At 33.6% G+C, this 19,466-nt stretch overlaps 1 long non-coding RNA gene across 2 annotated transcripts; it reads right to left on the bottom strand.

Moving 5' to 3' along the window:
* Positions 1–366: 366 nt before the first annotated feature.
* Positions 367–2,117, bottom strand: LOC131056121 (uncharacterized). Of its 2 annotated transcripts, XR_009108580.2 has the most exons (6): positions 2,017–2,117; positions 1,744–1,907; positions 1,487–1,646; positions 1,119–1,190; positions 905–1,019; positions 367–799 (listed from the first exon to the last, which is right to left on the bottom strand). It is a non-coding gene; the product is annotated as an uncharacterized LOC131056121 (long non-coding RNA). The 2 variants fall into 2 exon arrangements; XR_009367459.1 differs by lacking the exon at positions 2,017–2,117 and having other exon boundaries at positions 1,744–2,007.
* Between the last annotated feature and the right edge of the window lie 17,349 nt (positions 2,118–19,466).

Below are 19,466 nucleotides of genomic sequence, written 5' to 3'. Positions count from 1 at the left end.
TGTTCTGAACTAATTATGATCTGCAGATCATCAGCAGAGATGCTTCTATTCAATTTCGTTCTTTAACGCACAGGATTCTTTTATTCAATTTCAGACATCATAGGAAGTTCTTGATCATGACCAAGGATTGATTGATCAAACGATGAGAGATGAGGAATGCATTTCGATCACCTCAATAAATAGAGGTCTTTAATAAACAACAAATTTTAGAAATTCTAGAAACTTATCATATAAGTCCGTATAAATTACAAACTTAACGTATAAAATGTATATTTACGAATCTTATTTAAAAAAAAAAACTGCGCTTACAATGCTTCTCTTTTTAAATGATAGAAATAAAATATTCCAGCAAGAATCACATAGAGATTGAGAGAAAACTCAACCATGTTTGACAATTTAGAAATAAATATTTCGTTACAATTGTTCTCATGCCAAATGAGAGAAATTAAATATTCCAACAAGAAGCACATAGAGATTCAGATGTCAGAAATTAATATTATATACAACAATCTGCCCATAATATATTCCAAATCATAAATGGAAATGGGTTCTCCTCTTTTTGCTCAAACATTTTGCATCTCTTTGGTTAAAGCAGGGACTATGGTGGTCAAAAGATCTCTGATAGTACTTTCTGCCCAACCTTTGTTGAATCTGGTCCGATAATTGACCCATTCTTCATGCTTTTGTTGAAGACGTTTCACAATTACTGGTAAACAACGATCTGGCTTTTCAAGCAACAGATCTATTATACGAAGCCCGCAATTACTATAAATGAGCTCAATGCACCTTAAATTCATAGCTGCAATGGCCGAATGTTGACATATTACTCATCACATTTGCAACCAACCAAAACTAAATACCCAACTTGTGACTCTAAGTACAACAACTCTTACAAAGAACCTACCTGTCAGGTGGTCTACAATTCTGAAATGAGCACTTGTCTGAGTTGCGTAGTCATGTTGCTTTTCCAGTAACTCGTGTACACGCTTGAATTTTTTATGAGAATGTCCAACTCAAATCTGAAAATTCACAATTTGACAATGTTAAATACAAAATAATAAACATGTATACTATTGTCATAAATAGGGAGCACCCAACACCGAATGATAAGCTCTCACCCACTGTATCCAGTATGCCTGATTTGTTTCAAATAATCCCTTGCGTATATATTCTTCATTTTGGAAGGGCGTCTGCTATGACAAATCAAAATATCAATGAGGAGTTACAGAATCTTCAATTGTTAAAAGAACATTTTACTCAGCACTTATATACCAATTCATCATAACTCGAACAAATCCAAACAATTCAAAACAAGAAATGCATATAAAATGTAGGTTTCAAATGTTAAAAAAAGTTTTTAATAAAATTAAAGACAATGTAGTTTCTATATCACAATAATTTTTCCTTTATATCATTTCAAATCACACCCCACTCTATAATCCACCATCAAAATGAATAAACGAGAAGAAATCATATTCAGAATTACCTTAATCTTCTGAATATATCTTAGGGTTTCCTTAAGCTGAAATCGTTGTTTGTTTCGTAGACAATCTTTGGAAGGACACAAGATTTCGAAGCCTTTTGGGAGGAATTTATTGCAACTTAAAAGAAGTTCATGGCTCAGCTGAACCCCAATCGCATCACATCTGCAAATTAAGCAAAAATGCCCGTTCAAAGAGCGTAAAATACATTATCAGTTAAAAATTCGGAAGCCCTAAATAAAGATTTGAAATGATTACATACGTCTTTGACCCAAAATCATTGAGGATTTGAATAAACTGTGCAAATTCTTCTGTGCAGATTTGAATAAACTGTGCAAATTCTCCTGTATCATCCTTGAAATGCTCTTTTACTGAAATAGATACGATTGTGCGTCTATCTCTGTTGGCAAAGGCATCTCTTCGTAACTGACATTAACGCAGCACAAATGACAAGAAATAGTCAGAAATCTCATGTAGTGCACAAGCTTGATTAAAAAACTAATTATTTTCCAGCTTAGCATAAAAACTAACTTACCGTTTTGTTCCCTCCTTCTCCGCTGCTCTCTTCATTATATAATTAAAGCAAGATGGGCTTGACAAAATCCGATTATATAATTAATTTTGTCAATTGGATTTTTGCTAATAACTAGGTAATCTCAACTTACCCGCGAAATGCTGTTTGAGGGACAAAAAGCATCTCGATAACATCTCGTGACCAAAACTAACGTGAAACGGCATCTCGTACAACTGATAACATCCGTTTGAACAAAACCAAGTGTACGAAATCTTTTTAATTCTCACATGTTAACTGTAGTTTTTGCCGCCCATTATGATAATTTTTATTTTTATTTACACGAAAGGTGTATTCTATATGAAGTTGAGCAGCTCACTTCAAATATCAAGGGTACAAAATTCTTTACACGGAATGGAAGATGATTCAATAAATCACAATCGTCCATCTTTCCGTCAATTCATCTTCTTCGACGGTTTAACTCCTGGATAAATGATGCCTCAGTGGGCGACCCGATACATTTTCCCCGGGCCGTTAGTACCATCGATGTTATTACTCTACCAATACTGTCGGGTCCAAAACAATTTGCCTTTGAAATCTGTGTGATGGTGGGTCCTCAAGTCCAGTCAGCCCCTTGCCTTCTGTCAGAGCATGCTAAGAGTCTTTCAGCGTACTCATAAAAAGATAGGGCACGAATTTCAAACATTCCCAACTGTCTCTTTGCCATCTGTTTACTATGCTTGCCAAAAAGGCTGTGGGATAAGTTTCTGAGTTAAAAGATATTTGACTTGAGAGTATTAAATATTCTCGATTTGTTAAAAACTGAGAAAAATAAAAGAAGGTGAATTTGTCATGTAAATCTTGTATACGTGGAAGTTAAGGACATTTAAATTAGTTTTGCTGCCTGATATGATATACATGGAAGTTAAGGACATTTAAATTATTTTTGCTGCCTTGTATACGTATTTGGATATTTGCTCCACATAACATTGAAGTGGGTTCATAAGTCTAATTACAAATAGAAATCTTCCAAATTCAAATAATTTAATATCTGTTGTTATAGGACTTTCTTGGGATTGTATCATGGCAATGTTAGGGCCTCAACCTTCACCCGGCTTCAGTATAAAGTTTTTGGCAGAAGCTAAGAGTTCCTCTTTTTCTTTGCTATTAATTATCTTAACTGTAAATTTCATAGTTGAACGAATATCAAATAGTCCAATGGTCTTAATTAGAATAAGGATAAAAATTATAAAAATTAATGGACATATTAATTTTTTAAGTTATATTATTATCCTTTTTAATAATTAATTTTAATGAATTGTTTTTAAAAGGGCTTGGTCCTAGGTCGCCCCTTCGTGGATCGCAACTTAAGGTGTGGGTATGCTCCCCATGGTCTTGAGTTCGAGTCGTGTGTGTTGCTACCTTGTGAGCGGGTCGTACACATGCGGAGATTAGTCTCGCTTCGGCGAGGACACCTCAAGATTCCACGATAGTGAATATAAAAAAAATGTTTTTAAATTAAATTTACCTATTATTAATGAAATTGTCATAATATAAATATTACTCTTATCCGCTTTAATAAAGAGAATAGTTTAATTTTTTAATTTAATTATTTATTAATTTATAAGTGTATTATTTATTATTAAAAATAATATTATAATTATATTTATTAATATATATTATAAATTATTAAATATTAATATATATTATATTTTACAATAAAACTATTAAATATAAGTATGTTAATTATTATAATTAATAGTTAATATATTTTTATAGAGGGGAAGAGTACGAGTAGTCACCTTAAGATTCTAAACAATACATTGAATTTAGATGTTTTTTTTTTGTTTTCTTAGTATGAGACTTAGGTGTTTATAGCTATTGTTTGGCTTTTGGGTAGTTATGAAAAATGTGATGGGATTTGTGCATGCAAGGATAAGAAAGTGTTCATTTTAAGTTGAGGTCTTGATACATATTTTACATTTTCTCATTAACTGTTCGCTTTGACCACCACAAAAATTGTATAATTATCCAATATTTATGCAAAAATGCCCCAATAATTTATTGGGTATACTAGTGGGCAACTAGATGATTTTTAGTGGACTATCTTCATTAATGAAATATAATGAACCATTGGTGGAACATGAATGTTAATTGGGCCCCTTCCCCAAGTACAAATTAAATTAACACATAAATATAATACAATATATGATATACATTTATAATGATACAAAATAAATTATATATAATATAATTATTTTATTATTATACATATTATCATTAAATATTATATTTTATTGTACGTATATCTTTCCATATCATCTCTCTCTCTCTCTCTCTCTCTCTCTCTCTCTCTCTCTCTCTCTCTCTCCTTATATGTCTCTATCTCTACTTCTCTTTATTTGTAGATCTTTCTACCTTTTTATCTCTCTATATGTCTCTATTCCTCTCTCTATATCTCCTTATATCTCCATCTCTCTATCTCTCCCTATTTAAATCCATACCTCTCCATCTTTATCTATCATTTTACCTTTCTTCATCTCTCCCTATCTATCTCCATAACTTTCTATCTTTACCTCTCTTTTTTCCTCTCTCTCTCTCTCTCTCTCTCTCTCTCTCTCTCTCTCTCTCTCTCTCTCTCTCTCTCTCTCTCTCTCTCTCTCTCTATATATATATATATATATATATATATATATATATATATCTTGTTATCGCTCCATCTCTATCCCCTCTTATATATCTCCCTCTCTCCATCTCTCTCTATATATTACTTCCTATCTCTATCTTTATTTTTCTATATCTTCCCTCTCTCATTCTCTCTCTCCATCCTTCTTTTAAACTCTCTCCTCTCTTTTTATCTCCCCCTCTCCTCTTCATATCTCACTTCATGTCCATATCCATCTCTACCTATATATATACATAACTATCTTCCTCTCTAACTTTATCCCCTATCTCTATCTCCTTACTCCTACCTCTCTTACTCTTCCCCCTCTATCTCTACCTCTTTATATTAATATCTCTCCCTCGCTCTCCCTATCTTCCCAACATCGTTCATTTGTCTTTCTATAATCTATATTTCATACTCCTTATTCATTTTTCTTTCTATAATCTGTATATTTCATAAAAAATCGTTCCTTGATATCCAACATCTTTGGAAGTAACTTATGCTTCTAAGCATCACTTTGGTAATTATAGTTGCAACACAAAACATCAAAGTCAGAGAAGAACATGTCAAGATCTTCAACATATTGTTCTCAAAACATTGGTAGAGCTGAATGAATTATATTCTTCAATGGGCTTCCTGCATAGGATGAGATGAGATCATTATTGGCCAAGGATCGATCATTAAATTATTGTTCTTTCTATATGCGTAAACCATAATTACAAATTTTCAAGGTACCCAATAAGATGAAGGTGAGGTTATGTTTTTTTTTTATTTTCTTAAATTCTACCACTTTGTAATTTATATAAGTCTTCGAATTGTTTTGCAAACTCAAAAGTGATAGTCTTTAAAAGACCACTTGGAGGCTACAATTCAAGATTTTGGAATTTTTGGTTTTAGTAATGGAATATTAGGTGGTGATTCAAGGTATAATTTTTCTGTGTTCATTTGTTGATTTATAGTAATTGATTCATTCACACATTTCTTTAGATATTTTATACTCCTTATTCATTTGTCTTTCTATAATCTATATATTTCATAAAAAACCATTCCTTGATATCCCATGTGTAGATAGAGTATCATCCAAGTCTAATGCAACATCTTTGGAAGTAACTTATGATTCTAAGCATCACTTTGGTAATTATAGTTCCAACACAAAACGTCAAAGTCAGAGAAGAACATGTCAAGATCTTCAACAGATTGTTCTCAAAACATTGGTAGAGCTAAATGAATTATATTCTTCAATGGGCTTCCTGCATAGGATGAGATGAGATCATTATTGGCCAAGGATCGATCATTAAATTATTGTTCTTTCTATATGCGTCAACCATAATTACAAATTTTCAAGGTACCCAATAAGATGAAGGTGAGGTTATGTTGTTTTTTTTATTTTTTTAAATCCTACCACTTTGTAATTTATATAAGTCTTCAAATTGTTTTGCAAACTCAAAAGTGATAGTCTTTGAAAGACCACTTGGAGGCTACAATTGAAGTTTTTGGAATTTTTGGTTTTACTAATGGAATATTAGGTGGTGATTCAAGGTATAATTTTTCTGTGTTCATTTGTTGATTTATAGTAATTGATTCATTCACAGATTTCTTTAGATCAAGTTTAATTATCTTTTTTTTTTCATTTGTTTGTTAACTAATTGTAGCCTCACTTCTTGTTTCAATTTTTTTGGGTTATTAGACTATTTACTATAGTTTGTTTGACAAATATACGTTTCTCATCTTTTATTTGATTAATGGATCTATATGATTTAGCATAATGCAAATTAAGGGTAGTTGCCTAGTCCTAACTAAACTTGCTAGGATATCACGTCTTTAACACTTTTCTTGAGCAACGATGCCAAAATGCTAGGAACAATTTGAAGGAACTATTATTCATTCTATATTTAAACAATATTTTGATATTTTAGTTTATGATTTAGTTTATCCTATCTCAATTCTAGGGAGTAAACTTTGCCGAAGGCATAATGACAATTAGCTTAATGAAATAAAATCTACTATTTGAGATAACTAGATTTATGCTAATCTATTACAAACATTACAAATTGGTGATAGGACTTGAGAATCTTAGCTACATGAATTCTTATAAAGACTATAATTTGGCTACATGAAGTATGTTCACATTGTTGTAAAATAAAATAGAATTCAATTCATAATCATCAACTCAATTTACAACGCACATTAATTTGAGTTTATTACTAATATCTAAACACAAAATAATTATTATTATCAGCTCAAATAAGGTACAAAAAAATTTAATCAAATCTAGAAATCTACACACCTGCAAATTGAAAATAATAAACAAAATGAAATATCTATTTACTAAGAGTGGCCCTCCTTTTAATTTGCCAATGAGAAAACAAGATTCTTAGAGATTGTTCAAAATAAATCGTTTCTCTTGTTAATCGAATTTTTAAGATATCATTATCTATATTATATAATACACAGATTGTACTTATATACCCATTCATTCTGTTTAACAAGTTATCAAAAAATATAAGAGTTACTACTTTATAGCTTATAACCAAAATCCATGGATTCAATTAATAAGAGTTTGATGTGTAACCACTCTTTTCAAATTTCTAGTTTTAACCACATATGCTAATATTAAACATTTCAATAAAATGGCAAACAACTGGACAACTTTCTTCAACTACCATCCACTTTTATTTTCTTTTTCCACTTGATGAACTTTATTCTCCTTTCCTAATAAAAAGTGACCATGAGAATTAGCGTCCCCAAGGCTATATTCTATTCTTTCAATACATTAAGCATTTTTTATTTTATAATACTAATAGTGGTAGGAATATGAACAAAGGTTAAACTAAAGTATCACTATAATAGGATAAATGATCTAAAAACCAATAAACTTATAATCTCATCAATTTATAAGTTATTTTTCTCAATAGAATAATATAAAAAGTTATCAATTATTTTTTTATTAATAATGGCCCTAATACATTTTCACTTATGTGATCCAAAATTTGGTACTATAATTACATCCATTTAAAAAATATCTAGTCACATTGGAGAATTAAAAATGTGGAGGCATTCAAGTTTCCTCTCATCGACTTGCAGCTAGACTTGTTAAACTTTAGATGCACACTAGAATCATTCAACTTTAATATAATAAGTAAGTTTCTCAAAAATATTGGAATACACAAATATTATCAAGGGTTTTAAACAATAAGATGCATTTATCTTCCATTTGCAACTTAATATATTTTGGAACAAGATGAATCAAAATTAAATTAGAAGTATTTAAATGATCTACAATCAAATCACCATGTTTTACTTATTAAGAATATAAGTATCTTTGGAGATACAATTTATTTGTTAGACTTTGAGTTTGGTAAATATTATCTATCCTCTTCCATAGCTTGTATGTACTAGTCTCTTTAGAAACATTCAAGAGAATGATATATATGTCAAAAATAATGGTTTATTGTGTCTTTTGGGATGGTTTTGGTTCATTTACAACTAGCACCCACAAATCTCTTTCCTCTGAAACATCTTCAATCTTTAGATTTCATATCTTGTATCCAATGTCATCAAAATTCTCAATATATGAAAGTGAGGCAAAGGCTATGTTTTTCAATCCCACCCAAATTTGTAAAACCACACAATGCAAAAGGTTTTAATATAGCCAAAAAGCCTTGAACACTTTAAAAATATATGTTCCAATCCATATAGAGCTATTAGCTCTAATACCAAATGTTGAGAAACAAGGTGAAACTACTATAATAAAATACTCTATAAAGTGAATCCAAATGTAAAATATGATTTATTTATGATTTTCATAAAAAATATTTTGCAAATGCATAAACAAACACTAAAATAAATAAATAACACACAATATAAACAGATGATTTATGTGAGGAAACCCTTTTGAGGAAAAAATGTCCACTAGAGAAAGAGGATAAATATGTATTTATATTCAATGCACATGAGATAATATCAACACAATAACACTTTGCACTTTGAATAACTCTAAAAACAACAACAACCATGTATATGTAAATAATGATATGAAAACGCCATCTCATACCTTCAATTTATATGAAAGAAGAGAGGCCAAAACCACAAATTATTTTACCAAAATAATAAATAGAAAAACCACGAAATAATGCAAAAAAGTCCATGCTCATCTTGGAGAGCGTCTTTTGAGAATAGTAAATGCATCAAATGACTTCACTAAAAGGAAGAAAAGGTGTGGAAAATGCTTCCAAACACTAATCTAGTGGGAGAGATGATGCAAATTTTCGTATAAACATTTAACTAGTTATTATATGAAGAAAACACATATGGAAACAAAGGATAAACATACAATATCATCACACCATGAACTCCAAATATACTTGTGGAAAACCCTTTTGGGAAAAAACCACACACTCCAAAAGAACAATACTTTGTATTTAGTAAATACACATGTTTATAATAGATTCCAAGCACCAAGACTCTTCACAAGAGTTTTAAATCAAACACATAAATCCTAGAGTGATCTTAGAATCATCACAATACCTATAGAAAATAGTCTCATGCAAACTATAAAATATAAAAAATATTTTTATTGTCATTGCATAGGAGAAAGAGCCCAAGATAGATTCCAAGATCCATGTGGCAAGAATCTAACAACTGTAAGTGTTTTCCTGACTTACACGATTCTTGCATGCATGTGAATCAGGATTATATACCCATCACAAAATCTCCAACTAGGGCACCCATGTTACATGAAAACACTTCCGTCAACATGTAGAGAGCTTAAATACATGCAAACCCCTTGCATGCATTGGATGCTACCTCCAAGAATAGCCAATTGTCATATAATCCACCACAAATGTCATAGATTTTGTGATGCATATGAACAATTCATAATCCTCAATAGGTGTCAATCATTGTAGTAGTGAAGCTATCTGCCTAACTTGAAGTACACTTTAAAGAAAAAATTAGCACTTAAATGAATAAAAAATGAATCAAAGAAACAATTTGTTGTAGGAAATCTTGTTGGAGACTACTTTATATAAATTAAGACAAATCCCTACATTTAACAACTAGTTATAAGAAACATCAAAACATACTTTCTTAGGCTTTGTAATTGTCTTACAACAAAAACTTATTCTCTACAAATTCGATACAAGAAAAACAAAAGAAACTCCTCACATTTGAAGCTATACACTTTTTCATATTAAATCTCTCCGTCTGGGAACTAAGGTGCCCTCTTCATATTCCTCTAGTTTTCAACTTTTTGCTCTCTTTTTCCATCCTTTTTCACAGGAGTTGCATATTCTCTCAAGATCTAAATTTTAATGTTCTTTTTCCTCCTCATTTTGGGTGTTGAGATTATCCAAGTAACTATCTTACGAGTTGGTAGGTAGAATTTGTTAGGAAAATGGTGTCTCAACCTTGCATTTACATAAGGCTACTATTTATAGTGATTTTTCATTTGAGCATGAATTAATGCAAAATTTTCCTTGAAGCTTTGGATTGTCTAGATAATCATGCTGATAAATTTTTGTTGCAAGATCATGCCTATATTCAAAGATATTAAAGTTTTTTTTTAATTGGCAACTAAATTTTTGAAGTCAATTTTGAAGGTCTTAGAGGCTCCAAAGTGGTCCTAAAGTGTATATAAATAAAATAGCATTTTTTTTCTTGATAGAGCACATTGCAAGCTTTTTGGAGATTCAAATGGTTTGTCAATTGGATACCTAGGTCAAAAGTTATGACCTCTAGAAGTTGGGTCTCCCGAGATAGAAAATGTAAAAGCATGTAATGCCTACCAAAATACCCTAGAAAAACATAGCTAAGTAACATGCAAATAGAGATAATAATATTTTTTAACTTCATCTATTAATGCAACATAATCAACTAAGAGCACATATGAATTAAACATCTATCTACTAAATATGCACATATTCATCTTAAGCATGAACATAAGATCACATTATGCAAGCAAGATTAAATACAATACATCAATAACATTCCCTAGGGTATCTCGATACCATTACTTAAATAAATATACACCTCCAACAAATACTAATTTCATAAGGATTAGAACATTGAAGAGAATTAACTTTATCCCAACTAAGCCTAATCAAATGGCAATTCATTCAACCATGAATCTAGATCCATATTCCATAATTAAACAATATCCAAGATACAACATAGATATAACAATGAATATAACATATTACATAAGGATCAAATATCCATTATATCAAATTTATGATACTCAATCTACATATACAACTATATCATGAATGCCATACGTATCATAATACATCAATCCACTATGAGAATCCATCCAATAGTTGAAGAGATAAGGAATCTACTTCCACGCACAAGAGAAACCAATGAAGAGCATCCTAATGGAAGAAGGCATCAAACCACCTGAACTTGTGGAACCATAAGGAACCACCCCTCATGCTAGGAGATGACACAAGATCCCACACACACACTAGATCTAGGCTGAAACCTAACAACCAAAGGATGAAACCAAACTCCCTCAAGTGAAATCCACAAGAACAATACACCAACACACCAACACACCATATGGCTAAATCAAAAGCATGAGATCTCCAGAGGCTTCTCCAATAAATAAGGCTTAAGGTGCTAGGACCTACATGTAGGGAAGGAGTGCCATCACACACTATCACCATAAAGCAACCAATGGGAAAATGTCTCGACATCCATGATACACATGCCAAGCCATCCCTACCTTTGAGGATATCAAGGGAGTTCGACTTACCTGTAATAACCAAGGTCTTCCCAACCATTCCCAGATTAATATAATTACACTAGGGATATGATTTGAGGCCACAAGTCAACTCTTATCTTATTATGGTGATTTACCTCTACCCATCCCACCTAGGGTTAGTTTACTTATGTTATCGTTTGATTACAAGGTAAACTCTCAATGAGCTATCCTAGTGGTCTAGACCGTAGTACTAAACATAAATAATCCTAGTAGTCTAATCCTCATGACCCCAGTCACTCACTTGGAAGCCCACTCCCCCTAGCATGCACCTAGACCTTAGGGTAACATATCACATAACAAGGGCTCTCAATGCAGCATAACTGGATAGCCGAGGTTTAACAACCAATATGCTATAATCAAAAGACACGAATGCCATATGCCATTTAATCACAACCTCACAAGCAACATGGAGCACACATCATGCAATTATCATAATATCAAAAGTAAACTCAATATGAGCCCAAGAGAAAATAAATGCAAGGCACAACATCTTTCTTGTAACCATACAACAATACAAATACACAATTTAGATCAAATAGCTAGTCTTGGGACAACTCAGGAAACCCAAAATGATAGTCTTTGGATACTGAAAATCAAAATATAGAAATAAAAAAGGATTCAGAAAGCCAGGCAAAGCAGTTTCATACATTTTCTCAACAAAGTAGTGCATATGGAAACCAAAACAATGCCTTCATAAGGTACTTTAGCGCATATGACTAATGAAACAATGCTTGTGTGAACCACATCAACACATTAGGTAACTGAAACAACACACTCAGGCTTCAAAGAGCGCCTTTGACCCCTAGACTGGTGAATTAAAATATAATGATAGCACATATACCATAAATAATGACGCCTTTGCAAACTTTGGCAACGCGTATATTTACTAAAACAATGCATTCACCTACCAGAATAGCAAATATATAGTTTCAACGTATTCGTACAATAGTTAAGCGTATACGCAAAGCAAGACTCAGAAATATGGAAATCAGAGGATACGACTCAGCTGAGGATACACTAAATTATTAATTATGACATAAATTCGACTTAGAAGAGACACAAGACAACTCTTACAACTCAACAAATACGCACAAGGGATATAGAATCCAAGCATGATATCACACCGTGAAAAATACAAAAACCATTGACGACAACACCAGAAGTATAGCCATTATAAACAATAATTCCCAATATACTTATTTCTTCTTTACCATGTAAATAATCTTACAACATAATCAATTTTCCCAACCCCTGCAAACAATCTTTACATAGACACAGTGCAAACAAGCTTGTCTCAAAATTGACATGTAGATAACACGGGAGTAATATCTCCAACCTGGAAGTATATAAGTGATGGAAAATGAATTCGATGAAGTGCAACAATTCAAAATCCAAGCCAAGCCAAGACTCCACAATCCAAATTCATAGAAATATTTTATCACCAATAGTTTTCTAGAAAATCTACCACAGGCTAATCCCACGACAATCTCAGAAACTCAATATGTAGAGGATTAAACAAAAACCATGAAAATATGTCGGCCAATGAAAGCAATCTATAAAATATATTTCATACCAACCCCTACCTCAATTTGAGGCAAAATATATTAAAATAATATTATTTATACTTACCGAGCTCACAACCTGGAATAGTAAAATAGGGTAGGTAGAATAAATAATTAATTAAATAACCCAAAGGGGTAAAAGGAATTAAAATAATATAAACAACCAATTAAGTAAATAAACCAAGGCACAATAAGATATAAATGGCCAATCAAATATTAAAGCCACAACTATATAAATAAATAATAAATCCAAAAGGGATTAAATAATAAATCATTAAACAAAATAACAATAACAATATAAATCACCAATTAAATATAAATCCATAAAATAAGCATAGATAATAAAATATCCCTAATAATAGCTATCACACATTAATATTAAATATTAATGCCAATCATTGATTTAATTAATTATTATAAACTAATTAATTTTTTAATAATTTAATTAACCAATAATCACAACTCCTCAAGACAACCCAACATAGGGTAACATAAAATACCACGAGACAACTCTAACGACAATACCACGACTGACAGGATACCAACCTAAACCTAGAGTGTAGAATGCGATTTCATGTTACCTCCTATCAACTTGCCATTGTGATGGACACACTTAGACCTGTCAAGCTAGGTGGAGTTGATGATGACAACATATGAAATAACATATATCATAAATGATCAGGAAAGTGAAGAGAATCACAAGATCATATCGTGCTCGCAATGAGTGATATGACATCGTCTCTATCACAAATACACAAATAAGATAGTCACGAGAATTATAGCATCAACTCATCCAGTGTAATCATAAAGTGAGGCTAGCACATAGCATGCAACCATCATATCACCAAAATAAAATGTGAATATTGCATAAGCATATAAACCGGCAAATAATAGACCATCATAATAATAATCCATGGATGTCATCTTCCATATGAAACCATAATGTCAACTGCAAATATGACACGTCTGTCATCAACCATAGGGAATCCAAATCATAGATCAATCTATAAAATCTATCAAAAGCATTGTAGAATAGTCTAAGTTATAACCATGTCGTCTATCGATGCACAAAAAGGAAAGATGAATCAAGGAGGGGCACTACATCCTGCCCACCTTGTCCCAGGCTTACTCCTTGAAGTCTGAAATGTTGACATTGTGTTGTCATTGATGTCAACCGGTATGAGAGATGTATGTGCAACACTGCCATGAAGGAGTACAAAATGAGATATCTTTGATACCACCTTGTGTTGCAGAGCACCATTAAGGTAAAGAAGAGAATTTCATTCAGAGGAATGATCACTGGAGTCACCGGTACACAAGTTAGTGCCTGACTTGTGTGGAAGAAATGGTAAGGTTATCAGTACAGTGTATCACTGATAAGGAATGGATGTCAATTGATAAGTGTTGTGTTGACAGTGTGTAGTTGCCAATTGGAAAACTCATGACCAGTGTACAAGCAGGATGGGCAAGGTTCTTGACCTGTTGTTTGTGATGAAGAGGCAGAATGTTACCTAAATCACATGAACACCAGAGGAGAAGAATGAGCTGGTCACTGGTATGCTGTGTGGTTGTAGAACAACATGACTCCCACCGGATGAAGATGCAGTCACCATGTGAAGAGATGACTGACAATGAATGTGCCCACACCGGATCACATGTGCCTGTTTGAAGATGTGCTGCACAAATAGGGAAGTCACATGAGTGCATTACATGATGCAGATGACAAGGTGTCACTCCATCGGCAAGTGGAGATTATCAGCTATTATGCATAGTGTGCATCATAGTTCTGAGAGATAAGGAAGAAGAGGTAAAGGAAAGTGTTGAAAGGCTCACACTAGAACTACCGGTAAATCAAAGGAATGCCTCAAGTGCATAAGGTCAGGGATATGCATTGGACCGACAGAGGAGGCATATTGTGTTGCCAATACAAATGAAGAAGGATGGGTTTGTCTCTTTGAAAAAATGGTTGAGATATGTTCCAAGGTGATCTGGGAGAAGGCAAGGTTGAGCAGAGGGAGTCAGAGGAGAATGACGAGATTGGAGATGGAGTCTGGTGAAGGTTGATGACATAGTATCATCAAGAGCGTTTACCTATATGTATGTCCACCTGTAATACAGACAAGGTGCAGATGCAAAAGACTCCCATTTGATGAAGATGAACATGCTATGGATAGCTAAACTTTCCACCCTAACCACTCAGTAACCACAGAGTTACATCGCTCTGCCTGAGGGTAAGTAAAATAGTTTTTTTTACAACTAACTTATAAAACCATTTTCTGACTAAAAACAACAGAAAGTAAAAAAAACACGGGAACGGTTATCCAATTCATGGCAACATGCGACTAGTTTGATCCGTCTTCCACTCCATGAATGCCTCCATTAATTACTGGATGACAGGTTCAGTCAGAATGACTACGTGTAAAATTCGTTGTTGCCAAACCTCCTTATCACTATGCACCTGTTTTACTTTATCCACATGGTTGTTCAAATGATCTATGCATAAAAACAGTAAGGATTCGGTTTTAGCAATGGCGGAGAAATCTTTCTTGGTGACCACCGTTTCACTCCTAACCATATCAATTTGCACTTAAAAATATTTTCTTATGGCTTCACCAGTGTCAACGGTTTTTCCATCCTCTTTCATATATTTCACTCCAATGCATTTTAGATCATTAAGCATGTTTTGTAACAATTCAGACGATTCTTGCTCAAGTTTAACAAATTCCTCATAGCCCAGTTTTATTACCGAATTTATCCATTCAATGTTATTTTTGCAAATGTACAGAATATTTTTATTAAATCCCTATAAAGGCTTTTCTGCAAGGAACTTCATTACGCCATCTCTTTGAACTTCTTCCATGTGAGGTACTATTCGGGCCCACTTGGCTTCTTTGTTCCTTCAAGTTGTGTTTTCCTTTCCCAACTCTCGGATAACTTAAGCAACATCATCATACACCTTTCTCAAATACCTAATGTATTCTTTTCCCTATTTCATGATCATATCTAACCATTCAAGGACCACACCATGTACCATTTTAATCCTTTGTACTTCTACGAGCAACTTCTGATTGCTAGGGGACTTGGGATCAAAGAATGCTCATTGTGCAGATAGTGGTTCCGGATCTAGTCCATGGATTGCGTCAATATATTCCGCCATTTTTCTTAAGTTTTATTTTAGTTCCCTTTTATCCTTTTCATCTTTCCAAGTCCTAGTTATGATCTTTTTCATCGAAGCTTCAAGATGAAGAACATCCGTGGCCCGAGAAGTAGTACCAAAATTCACCTTTTCAACAGTAAAATACATGACTGTAGGGTCCTCTATTTTCTCAGCTGTCAATGGGCAAGCTATCTCTACAGTCTAATTCCCACTGTCAGCATCAAAATCAATTCTTGAAATGGTCTCGAGTTTCTTCACTTTGGGAGTCTTCCCCAAGCACTTGTTCACCATATCTTCCAAAGGGACCAAAACTGGAACTACATTCCTTTTCTTTCTATTTAGGGTATTTTCTAACCATTAGAGGTTCAATGCGCACAGAAGTTTCATCAGAGCTAGCTACAATTTCCTTTTCATTCCTTACTACCAATGTGGTAGTAGTGTTTGCCAAACTATCCACTTGCTGAGTGTCATTTGTAGCATCAACATTTAGCACCTCCAAGTCTGGATGAGCTGAAGGATCTTCCATATTAGGAGAGGCTTCTAAATCAACTAGCATTGAATACACAAGAGATTTCTTAGCTCCGCTTTTGGTTATGGCCTTGATGATCCTAGTAGGAGCTAGTTCATTTTTTATTTCCATCGGCCTAGCACTCTGACTAACTCTAGTCTTTGTTCTGGATGATCCTGCAACACAAGATGTAACATGGGAATTAGCCAATGGGACTTCAGAGGATGAGGTTGAATCTTTCTTAGAGACCTTTCCGATTCTTCACTCTCTTAGCCATCTTTCAATTATTTTGATAACTGGGAATGTCCTTGTTTGAATCTGGTCCTCTTCATCTTTTTCCTAGTCCACTTCTGGAATGACTCCCTTCTTCCTATCATCCACAAACTAAGGATCCATCAGTTCACTCTCATCATCCTTGACATTAGAAATATTCATTGTCAACTCAAAGGCCATGACTTGCGGTAGGGTGAACCTTTAGTGTGTCCTCTTGCTAACTTAAAACTCATCACATCAATCAGCCCAAAAATCCTCTATATTTGGCACATGGATAAAATCTTTTCTTAATTTTAGATGGGTGGCGACAAACCCTTTGGCATCAAAATTTGCTCACGGACCATATAATTAAAAATTCAATTTTTTAAATTCTAGTTCCAAATTCAATTCATTAGAGACACTACTACAAATAAAATAAGTTAATTCAATTAGAAATGAGACACTTGTTGATGTCTGGCTCTGTACTTTGTATCAATATAGGCCAACTGCCAGCATATTTCCATTAAAATCTGTTTGTCAAATGCATATCTAGGAAGCTTGTACGGTTCTCCTTCAAAACCCCCTACCCTTAGGTAGATAAACTTGGGAAACTGTATGAAGAAGCTGCCATTAGTACCAATTAGTTGCATAGATTCATTAGACAATCTTTTATGAATGTTTCCCTTCAATTCATACACCATCCTGCCTAGGAATATGCCATGCACTTTATGATAATTTTCACAGGACCTTTGTTGTTGAAGATGCGGGTGATATTCAAATATTCTCATATTGTCCACCTACGCTTAATGGTACAAACCAGGCCACAGTCTAACACATGTGCCAAGCAATATAGAAGATATGATGACATATAGAAGTTTTTTTTACCGAAGCAGCTCAAACCTTCATGCAACCTGTCTGCAATTAATTTTTCCCAATCAATATATCTTTTCTCACCAAAAATGACTTGTATGAAGAAGTACATCCAATCTTCCCAATAAAAGGCCATTTGGTTCCCCCTTACTCTATGTAACAAAATGACTATGCCTTGACTTCTTGGATTAGATGTTCCTGTGTCAATGGACTTGGCAGTCAAGAACCTCCTCTTTGAAACTTTAACAACCAGTTCCTTGCAATGACATTCCTATAGAATGATTTCTTTTATGAGAAAATCCCCTTTGACTTGCACACCGTCCAATCCTCATATTGCTCCTTCTCAGGTCTTTTCATAATGGCAACAACAACCTCCTGACTAACCCTAAGCAGAACCTCACCATCTGTGCTTCTTACACATCTCTCAATAGGGTCATATCTATTCATGCATTCTAGAACCAGCTCAGGACATCACACCGCAGGAGGGAAAGTTGCTGCTTCCACTAACCAACTATCCAGAATCCTCTGCATTAAAGGAGGACCAGTGGGATTTCGTGCCCTTTCATGGAATTCGTCTAGGTCTACTGACGACATAAAAGTGTCCCCTAGCTCTGACAAGGTACAAACTAACCAAGACTTTTGGTCTATCTTGGGCAATTTAGGTCTGATTTTGAATTTGCCAACAAAAAAAAATACAGCAAGGGAGACGAACTAAACCAACTGAACTACCAAGAAAAGCTTCCAATTTAAGAAATCATAGAGATGAGAAGAAGATTTTGAACTCACCTTTTATGCAAAGCTCGAAATCCAAAGAGACAAGAACAAAAAATATCGCCTGTGCAAATACCTTACTTACCAAATTAGGCAAATGAAGAAGGCAAGTATTTATTTTTTATTTTTTAAATAAAACAAAACTTGAGAACAGGCTTAAAAATCGGTCACAGGATTTGATATGATTGTAACTGCATGCTTATCCATGCCAAATTATTCTGAAAAGACTTAATTCTGACAATTCATTAATTGCAAGTCTTTTCCCTCCACATCCTTCCCTGAAATAATTATTCTCAAGTAGGATCTTCTTTTCGACTCATTCCCTCGAAGTTCACCCTTTTAAATCTAGAATACTCCCTCCATGGTGATGCTTCGTGATTTTTATGTCCGCTACTTTTATGTCCAATGCTATTCAATCCTTGAACTTTGAACTTTGAACCCTCTGAGAAGTAGTTCAAATGTTCAAGTTCAAAAGAACATAACAAGGACAAACTAAGACAAAGAGAACAAAATGCCGCAGCTTATGCGTTACAAGGACGGGACTCAGGCAAGACTTGACTTTCTCAGCTTTGAACTTGAACGTTTGAAAATGTTCAATAATTCAAGTTCAATAACAATTGACACTAAGACCATTAAATTTTCTTTTTAAAAACAAATCCGCGATACAACATGCTCCACTTGAACTTGAACCTTGAACTTAGATGAGGTTCAATTGAGAGGCTCAGTTCAAGATAAAATTTAATAAGACAAAAACCAAAAATCACACAAACCCGGACTAAATATACACTCCTTATTTTTAAATAACATGAGAACATAAATGCCTCAGGAGAATGAGGAGGGTAACACAAATGATGTCAAATATTCCATTCACAGTTCATGATTTGTTCATATCGGAAGTGTGATTGAGCTTTGGTGAGGTCCGGTGA

The sequence above is a fragment of the Cryptomeria japonica genome, unplaced genomic scaffold (assembly GCF_030272615.1).
Source record: "Cryptomeria japonica unplaced genomic scaffold, Sugi_1.0 HiC_scaffold_230, whole genome shotgun sequence".
NCBI classification, from domain to species: Eukaryota; Viridiplantae; Streptophyta; class Pinopsida; order Cupressales; family Cupressaceae; genus Cryptomeria; species Cryptomeria japonica.
Note: the sequence above shows the minus strand (reverse complement) of the source record. Positions and strands in the feature narration are given on the sequence as shown.